The 10,641-nt window shown below is 35.9% G+C and overlaps 1 long non-coding RNA gene across 1 annotated transcript in view; it reads left to right on the forward strand.

Moving 5' to 3' along the window:
- Positions 1 to 1,117: 1,117 nt before the first annotated feature.
- LOC112160735 overlaps positions 1,118 to 10,641 on the forward strand; it is a 32,636-nt gene continuing 23,112 nt past the window's right edge. Inside the window, exon 1 of the long non-coding RNA XR_002921721.2 lies at positions 1,118 to 1,614. This is a non-coding gene — a long non-coding RNA (uncharacterized LOC112160735). The remainder of the gene's footprint in view (positions 1,615 to 10,641) is intronic.

The raw sequence follows: 10,641 nt of genomic DNA on the forward strand, positions 1-10,641 counted from the left end.
TGAGATGATACATTTTAAAAATAAGAAAACAGCCCAGATAACATCATGTCATGTCTCTTCTCACTTACATTTCATGCACAATGTATTTCTTATCTCAAAGCTCAGGTGTCGAAACTGCTCAGCTCAAACAGATGGAGAACATTCACTTTTGTAAAGGAAATGGATATTGGAGAGTCTATAATGAATACTTTTAAAATGTGTAGCACTAAAATATATATTTACTAATATTGATTTTTCTCCCAAAATAGACATTTATGATTTGAGCATTTTATTTTCTCCACTGCAGTTTTCATGGGAAATGTATCTGATTTTATCACACCAGAGCCATCTGTGATCTTGCCCTTTTAGTATATGACATAACAACATGATTTAAACACTCCTGCCTGTGTTTCTCCATATGGACGGACACATATTTAAGCCGCCAAACACCATCTTTTCCAGAAATTTACCGGTGATGGACATGATAACATCAGGATTGGATTCCTTTTTGACAGATTACAGCCTTGGAAACGGCTCAAACAGGATTTCACAAGAGGAGAGCGAAAGGGCTACAGAACACAGTAAAAACAGGGGAAATGGGAGTGTGAGGGGGAACTGGGAGAAAATCATGGACCAAAGATCAGCAGAGGTAAAGACATTAACCCAAGGTTAGCAGAAAACAAACTCATTTAGCGCATGGCAGGACGTTTGTATTTGCCCTATCCTGCTCTGCTTTGTCTTGTTAGAAAGCCTTGGCACGCAATCTAAGTTCAACAGTTTTCAGTGCTTCGCCCAATAATTAGAAGCTATAAACATGCAACTTCCCCAGCTGGTAAAAACATTACTTTTTATGCGGTGGAAGCTACCTGCCTGTGGCCTTTGTTGGAAGCTCTCCGACAAGTGAATTCAAAATATTTTTGCAGAAGTTTTTTTTTTGTTTATAAAAACAATTGAGATTTTAATCACAGTTTCAATATTTTCTTCCCAGTCTAGAGATTTTAAACCCTTTAATTAGGCTTAAACTACGGTCACAAATCCAAAAATGCCACCACGTGGTGACCTATGCAAGTTTTTCAGCTAAATTAGCTGTAACATTTTTTAATCAAGAGACAATCACCATGGAGGTTTTAAGGAAAAGTAAAACTGTACGGCAACTGGATGATTTTTCTCTAAAAGTTGACATCGGTTAGCGCCTAAGCACATTTTGAGGACACCTGGTTGCAGTCCGTTGACATTTGGAGATGACGTTATTAAGAAATCGGGCGACAGCTGAGCAGCCACAAAGTGGCTCCTGCGACAGCTCTGTCTGGATGATGTGTAGGCTGAATGTCTCCAGAAGGCGGCCGTCCATATGAAGTGCCACCGGCCGGTGGCCTATATAAAAGCAAGCCTTTCTGCAGGCCAGATGACCCTTTAATTGCCACCATCTACATCATGACCACGCCAATGTGGTACATATATGACTAAATTTTCTTTTAACGTCACAAGAAAATAACTAAATCAATCTGCAATTTTCTTACTTTGCACTAATCAAATATAAATGCCTGAAACCGCCAGAAGGGGGCGCACAAGGCTTGATTCACTCGAGTAAAAGCTCCCAATGAGGAAACAGCTCGACGGACTTTCTCCTTTCAGGTAATGATTTATTTGTTTGAAATATATCTTGATCCCAAACTGCAGTTTGTTCTTAAAGTCACAGAAATGTTTGGTTTCTAGTTAGTTGATGTTTAATGAATGGAGAAAAGTGAATTAGCTTGTTCGTTATCAAGCACGCGGCTGAATGGTGTGTATCTGCCATTTTGAATGTAGCGCCACAGAAATTGAAATGTCTTCTGTTCTCTTGTAAGCCATGTTAGACATTCTAAAGTGTATGAAAATATGATTCATTCAAGTATAAGCTTTCAATGTGGAAACAGCTCGACACATTTCGTTTCTCTCTTATTTCAGTATAGAGAAACGCCAAGGAATATAAAATTAAATAAGTGGCAAATATTGAAAGATACTGCCTATGGCTCCCAATCACATGGTGGCAGTTGTATTTGTGATGGAGGCATTAAGCATTTCCTTACTTCTTATTTTTGTTCAGATCTTGATAATTTACCTTTTCGCTCTCTTTCTCATCATTTACTTTGTTAAATCAACTGTTTTTTTTCTTCTTCTAAGATTGAAAGTCATTGCCATTACACATTAAGCAGCTGGCTCTCCAACCCAACCAAACATTTGTTTTCCCCTTTTCTCAAAAGAAAACTTAAAAAAACACAACCCAGAACAAAGAAACCCAAACATTAGCATAACACATTTAAGCAAGAAAAACAAAACAGAAAGAATTGTACAGTGAGGACAAAGCTTTGATAGTTGACAACAGCAGAAATCATGGATTTAAACACCCTGAGGGAACTATTAAAAAAAAAAAAACAATAGGCAGCTGTTGCATTAATTTGACACAGGTGTTATCTTGAGGGATGGGAGGGAGAGCTCAACTGTGTGTTCATTTCTTTCAAAAGTAAAATTATGTGCAAGAATTTTGACCAAGTCCCCATTTCCACCCCAAATTACAAGTAAATGTCAAGTGAGCACCGGAGGCTGGTTTTCAAAACTAATACCATTGATTTAATTTTTTATTTCCAATAATTCAAGCTTTTCCCAAGTCCTTCCCATTTTTATCCAACTCCAAGCTCTGAATCCCCCTCACTGACATCATGTCTCCCTTCATTTCACCCATGAATCTCCTCTTCAGTCTTCTACAGCACCTCCTTAAAGACACCTCTTGGAAAATGTTACTTTTTTAGCCATTTTCCATCCACACAATCCAATAATGACAAAATATTTTAAGAAGTGGCTAAAATAGGGTGCACAGATTAAATCAAAGTGTGTTTCAGTTTAACCAACATACTGAGGATAGAATGTTAAGAGCAACAAGACTGGTTTTCAAAACTCAAAATAAATGAATATATGTGACTCTCATGGGAAAAAAAAAAAAAAAAAAAAACTATTTGTAGACTGCAGAGACAAAATTCTGCCAAAGCCAAATTAATCTACTACTTAAAGAGAAATCTTGTCCATATAAATCATGAAAATAATCAAAGCTAATCCCGTTTAAGCTGAGCCCAACCAGAAGCCATGAGTGAAGTTCCAGATCCCATGACACTCCTAGACGTGACTCTATGGTTAGGCGTAGTAGAGATACAAACTGCATCATTGCTTTCTCTTTTGCAAAAAGTTAGAGTATTTTCCATATTTAATCACCCTAGGATTAGTTTCTCATGGGACAGGGTGAATGCCTATTACAACACTCGATCTTTTAGGCACACAAGCGCCAAAATAAAGTGGTGATTCTGGACAAGGAACTGATGAGTCACCAGTTAATCACTTATCATCTTTGGGGGGACACTGAGGCACTCAGAAAACCAAGGGGGACACAGACCTGTCGGGCATCCGTGTTATCAGACAGGCCAACGTGCTCCCAGTTTTTTTTTTTTTTTTTTTTTAATTAAAGCTAATTATGGTGGCTTGTGAAGAATGAAGATTTATAGGCACAGGCCTGGCAAAATCACAAAAGATTTACCTTCATCTGAAAGAACTGGGGCCTCCAAGATTTTACATCAGGCTTTTGAATGGGTTTCCCTAATGCTGATGTTTACTGTTCTGCTTATATTAGTATCGGAATTTCCTAGTTAGGCATGATGCACTTTTTTTGGGCAGCTCCATACTTTACCACGTGTTTCAAGTCCAAAATGTCTTAATCAAGCTTTTAGATCTTTCTTGATTTTTTTTATATTCTTTATTTGACTTTTACTTAGTGTAATTTGTCTTTCATGATTTCAAAGGTTTAACGAACTGTTTTCTTAAGGAAATATATTTGTTAAACTGTTTGTCATGCTTCTTAACAGTGCTGAAAAGCACAGATATTTATCTTCATTTTTTGTAGTCAGTTTCTCCTTTTTGTCAACCATTAGAGTAAAATATAGAAGCCTTATTTTGTATTTGATTTCTAGGTTTTGGAGCTCTTTTTTGAGTCCTGTGTTCTGACTGAACCTAATTACATTCTTTTATACATTATTCTTTTTTTCCACATTATTTTTGTCTTCTTGGAATCTTGACTTCAGGCCTAAAAGCTTCTTCAAAATGTTTCCCTTTTCCCCATTGTAGCCTCTGTCTCTCTCTCTCTCTCTCTCTCTTTTCTCAGTTGTATATTTTTCTTTTTGGTCTTCTAAATTAACAATTTAATCCTGAATATTAAGGCCAAAATTTGAAGGCACTCATTCTCCTGTTTAAGGTTGGAGAGCCTCTTCAGTGTTTTGGACCTTCTTAATGAATCTCCTTCTGCAGTTTGAAGCTATTTTCCACAGCAGCTTTGACAGACACATTTACGCTCATGAATTCCTGTGATCACTCTTCAGAAATACAAGTGTCACCTCGAGATTTTTGTTTCTTTCTGCAATCTTGTCTAATTTCTGCTGCTTTTTCTCACACCTCTCCTCTGGGATATTTTTCATTTTGGAATTGCTTGCTGATGCGTTGCAAGTTTTTCCTCTAAGTCATTGGAGAGTTTAACTACAGATATTCTCGCTTTCCCAAGTCTATTGTATGTTTTTTGTTAAATACTTTTTTTCCCTTATAAGCTCAGTGCTTATAAGGTCTTGTATCTGGCCGGTGAGCAGGGATAAACCTTTTGCAGAAACAAAGACACTAAATCTCAACACAATACATTTTAATATGAGAAAACTGAAACATGAGAGAACTACAATGATTTAAAACAAAAACAATGTGATGACAAACTAGACTGACAGGGAAAAAAGTAGATTTAAAACCAGTGAAGGAAACAAGAAGCAGCTGTGTTGATTGGTAACTTGACCCAGGTGTTAACAAGAGGGATGGAATATGGGAACATAATATTTATTCTGTTCATTAATGAAAATGTCCCCTTTAATAAATCTGAAGCATTTCCATGCATATAAAATGTTGCATTTTCCCTAATGACCACCGAAGGCCTGTTTCAAACCAAGGATTACTGTTGACCTAATAATAAAAAAGCTGTATATACAAGTGGTGTGTGTGTATGTGTATATATATATATATATATATATATATATATATACACACACACACACACACACACACACCCACACACAAAAGATTTTAGATGCATATGCTGTCAATGAATGCGACTTGTCTGCATGTAAAAGTACAGCACCCAGTTCCAGAAATTTAAAGTGAATGTGAAAAACAAAAACAAATGAACTACTTAGAAGAAGCAATTATTAAAAAAGCTAATTTCCTGTGGATACACATATTACAGACACAGAGAAATATTATCATGCTAAGATGGTAAGAATGACTTAGCATGTACTCCATATATCCATCCATCCATCCTATAAACCTGCTGTAACCCATTTGTGGTCACAGGGCTGCTGGAGTCAGTCCTGGCTACTGTTTGGCAAAGGTGAGGTACACCCTGGACAAGTTGCTGGTGAGTCACCAATAAACCTAAGAATCATGTTTTTAAAGATCTAATAAATAATTTTAACAATGATTTGATTATAATATGTGGTTGTTGATCTGATTCATAGTCAATATTGGTTCGGTTTGAACGATCCGATTCACTGACCTAAAATTGATCCAGGACATCTTCAACCAAAATTTCAACCAGTGTGACTCAGAGATAAATACCTGGGGACTGAAAAGTGTGAGTGAATTTTTTTCCAGATTCTTTGTATTTCTTGCAAAATAATCAAATGCAAATTAAATATCTATACGAACAAACAAGTAACCAATAATTAATGGCAAATCCATTCACGTTTCAGTTTCATAAAGTTTAGCCTGCTGTTTTTTTCCCACATAAAAATCATTCAATGGAAACATTCTACCACACTGAATGGTCACATGTCTTTGCAGAATTGTAAGTTTCCACACATTAGGCTGTAATGATGGATTGATCATATTTTGCTGCCATCATGTGTGTGTTGTCCACTGTGATGGCACTTTGCCATTTTTACATTATAGTCAAATAAACTCACCATGTCACAATCCAAATGATACTTTCCAAGATTGATCATCGATTTATCTAATTTTGAAACATTTTTTATTGGTATATGTGAATTTGATTAGATTAAAAACTGCCTCAAGCAGATCGATCAGTTTGGATCGTAGGACTAGATATCAATTATTGGATTAATCGTAACAGCCCTAATGCTCTTGGACTGTTGTAGGACGCCAGAGTGGTAACCAGTGCAACAAACTTGGAGTCCTAGTATGTTCTCAAGGAGCTAAAAAAATATTTATCTCTGTATGTACTGTATATTCTCAAATTCTCTCTGTTTTTTAAGAAATACCTTGATAATATTTCACCCAGGAAGATTTTATATCAGTTCTTTGTGATAAAGCATGTACAACATAAGGGAAAAAAGGAGGCCTACATGTTTTCCCATGTTTGTATGTCTTTTTGTTCATTCTTGTATTTGCTAGGTGTAAGAACTCATGCAAATGTAGCACAAAATTTAAGGAATAACACTTGCATAAAATCTAGATATCATTTGTTGTCAAGCATGGAAGCAAATACAATGAATTTAATATATATATATATATGTGACATTAACTAAAACATAAATGTCTCTGGTTCTTAGCTCATCTGAAATGAAATGAGTCATAATGATTGTATGAAGCAGAGGATCTTTTTACTTAGAATTCCAAACAGTCCTAACATTTCCTGCGCCCAATCCACTTTGCCCTTAACACTTGACCCTTATCAAGAACTAGAAATCAATGAACCCTTCAGCCGGGGCCACATATCACATAAGGCTTGTTTATTCTGGACTTGAGCTCATTAAAGGTTCAGTGTCCAGGTTAAGTTTAAGACATTAGGTCGGAAATGCACAGCAGTAGTTCTGAGAAGTTGAAGCCATATCTCATGTGGAATCTGAATTTGGCATTTATTAGATTCATGTCTGTTTTTGTTTGAAGACAGGAAACAGGCCCTTGTTTTTCATGGAAAACTTTGTTAGCATTTGGAAGAAAGAAAAAAAAAAAAGCCGGTACAGAAACAGCCAACGTGGAAGAGGGGGGTCACAATGTTTAGTGTTATCTCATTCCTGTGAAGAACATTTGGACTTGATCCAGTTCTTTTAATGGTATTCATGGTACACAGCAGTAAGGGTTGCCCAAGGAGCAAGCAGGAAATATATCATGCTTGGAGTGTGGTTACAGGGGGACAAGGTATTTCCTGACAATGTAAAAGAATAATGTCAAGATTCTCCTTATTGGGTGCAAATGTGGCCCAATCAAAGTCACCGTGCACACACACAGACCAGATGTGGACATTACATGATATCCCTCATTTGTCATAAGTATTGTTCACTGTCATCTTGCACATTAACACACATACGTACAGACACACACCCACGAACGAGAGAGAAATATGAGCTTCTCTGTTGAAGCTGAGTTTATAGGTAGCAAGAAATATTTAAAGTTGAACATTATACTGGAAAAAATGACTATTTCTGAATTATCCAGGTTCACAATGAAAACATTAAACCACCAATCTTTGCAATTTATCATTCAAAAGCTGCACTTGCTGAACAAGAAGACAGGATAGTCAGCTTTTTGTCAGAACTAATATGAAATAAAAGCTCAAACTACAGCTTGTTGGAACCAATAAGTAAGCACGCTACTTTCACTTTTTGTGAATTTATTACATTAGTGATTGTAACACTGATGCTCAGTGATGAGACTACATTTCTCTCACCCCCCTTTTAGGTTTAGCAAAAAAAAAACCTATCAGTTTGCACAAATTATCTATTAGGAGTTTAATGGAGTGAAGCAGTAAAGAAAATGCTCTTGCCAGGCAAACATGAGTAAACATTCAGTTTAAAAAATTGTTAAATTAAATTTACATTTTCAAATCAAAAACCAAGAGTATTTTATAGACATTTTCTTAGTAGAAGAAGCAGGCGAACTGACCTGGGATGCCTTAAAGACTCACTCATGTTTTTAACATGTTCATTTGGTTTTCTTCTGATGATGGAGGACATATATTTAGAAAAATAAATCCAAATTTGCATTCCTGAGTATTTTTTTCTTCAAATCATTGTAATTCAGGAGCAGACAAAAAAATGCCATTTGAAAAAAAAATGTTTTTTGTGATATAGGAAATACTTTGGGTGGACTCCCAACTTCGGAAAGCAGGGGGGCGTGGTTGCTCCGCACAATTGGTCCCACCCACTACTCACAGGTGAATTTCTGCCGCTCTGCAGAAACTATGTCCTAGAAAACAACTGTTATTTTTTTGTTTTTGTTTGTTTTAATTTAGGCTAAAAGCAGCATAAACGTAACTACAAACCACTGGGAACACTTTAATAATAGATCAAAAGATGATCATAGTTGCCAGTAACAGTCTGAGGTGGTGGCTGTGTTTGACTTTTCTTAAGTGTTGAGGGAACCTAAACATTTATCTTCATCTTTGTTTTTTATTTTTTAGTTCATTGAAACACTGATTGGATCTTTTCACTCTTTAGCACAAAGTAGGGTGGAAACCCTCCAGGGAGAGTTGCTGTTTTGCCCTCCAGGTAGGCGTGACAGTCATGTTACAGAAACCTCATCAGGTGACTGACATTCTTCCTGTTTTCTTTAAATTATTACAGTGTGGTCCATTTTTAAAGTTTTGTATTTACTGTTCTATTGTTTTACTGTACTCTACAAATCAAGTTGACAACAGCCATTTTCCTGTGTTAACCTTTTTAAGTACTTCTTGCTAAATGGATCTGACAGTTTTGTCAACAGTTTTTAGAGTTTTGATTTGTTTCTTCAGTTAATTAAAACATTTGTTTTCTGTTTACCTTCTCTTGTCTGGACTTGACTTCTCATTTACTGGCATCACAGTTGTCGTGAATTAGGCAACAAAGCAATAAATTCAAAGTGTCTCAGAAGAGTACTTCAACATGACAGCTTCAATTTGCTGACTAAAATGCAGATAAAATACAACTGGAGGTGATTTCATGTAAACCGGTCTCACTTCTCACAACAGTTGAAAGCAGACAAGGGACTCAGCCAGGGTTTTTATTAATTATGCATTATTTGTCCCAGCTTGCAGTCTGCCCACCACAGCTCTGCAGACAGTTTCCTGCTGAGCTGTGTTCAGTCACACATTCTTGCTGCGCTGCATGCTCCTCTCTCTGCAGGATTCCTGCAGAGGCCATGCTTCTTTCATAACATGTTACTTTCCCACCATGAGAGAAAGCTGGTATATTGTAGGGCGGTACTATGATAAACCTTACTTTTACTGACTCTATAAAGTGTTTGAACTAAGACTTCATTTCTCAGATAAACTGTCAGTTAAAAAGATCAAAGTAGTTTTTGAAAAAAAAAATAGACTTGCTAAATCAAGTCTTGTTGACAGGTGATTGTTTTTTTAGTAACTACTTTGGAATCTACCTGAATGAATTTGAATGTGCACAAATGGGGCAAAAACTCAACCTTAACCCATTAAGACCCTGACCCATTTTTTTGAAAACAGAAATTATGTGGAATACACCACAAACCAAGAGGACCACAGAATTGGTTTATGATATTTTTCTGTTACATTGATGTCACCATGGGTTCTTATGGGTTAAGAAGGCAAAAAAAAAAAAACACTTGTTTCAAGAAAACAAATGTTCTATTTTTTTTCTTGCAAGAAAAACAAGATAATGATCTCGTACAGAAAGTAAGATAAGTAGCAAAATAATTTGCTGTACGAAAACGTGTCTTAAGAGTGTATTCAATCTGGAAAATTCATTGCAAGACAATCTTACCTCATTGAAAAATGTTTTTGCGTGTTTAAAGAATGTATTGCAAATTTTAAGAATTTTCACTAGTTTCTAGGGGAAAATTTTTTCAGTCACATTTAAAGAAACTTTAATTGTTATTAGCACTTTGACCTCTGATACATATATTGCAACCGTATGAATCAGAAATTGAACAAATGTCTTCCATGTAAATGTGAAAATAGATTGAAGTTTATAAACACATAGGGAAAAAGCTAATTTACTTATCGATTCCAACTACTTTTTGTTGATTTACAGACGCGTATTAGTGCAGACCTGATTTATGTATAAATTAGTTAATTACCATGGTGGAATGTGTGATAATATCTGAGAAATTAAATTTAAAAAAAAAATCTTGTTTCTGATGTTTTTTTTATTTTTTTCCTGCCTTCAGAAGTGCATTAAAAAGACTCTTTATCTCCAACTATGTTGGAGCTGCAGAGGGCGAACAATTAAATATCAGTCTGTGGAGGTCTGGCTTGACTTTTATTGGCTAAACAAATCTGATAAAAGTTTGCGGCTTTGACCTTTCTGCTGCACTAAGATCAAACAGACATCAGGAAAAAGAAACAGCAGAGGCAGAGCAGCAAGGATTCATAGTGAATTGCATATCAATGCAGAAATGTATTTACTGGACCAATGCTTTATATTTGAGTGCACACAAACACCCCAGATAGTTATTCTAGTGATTTCAAACCAGAATGAAGCTACGGGTCAGACATTTACCCGCTACTGGAAGATGTATTAGAATTTGAAATAACTAAAGCCAGATAAGTATACTTGTCAAAAAATGATGGTTGATTATATCAACATTTCAGACCCTCCTCTTTCCCCTGTAATATTGCAAAAAAAAAAAAAAAAAAAA

This window comes from Oryzias melastigma, linkage group LG3 (assembly GCF_002922805.2).
Source record: "Oryzias melastigma strain HK-1 linkage group LG3, ASM292280v2, whole genome shotgun sequence".
NCBI lineage: Eukaryota > Metazoa > Chordata > Actinopteri > Beloniformes > Adrianichthyidae > Oryzias > Oryzias melastigma.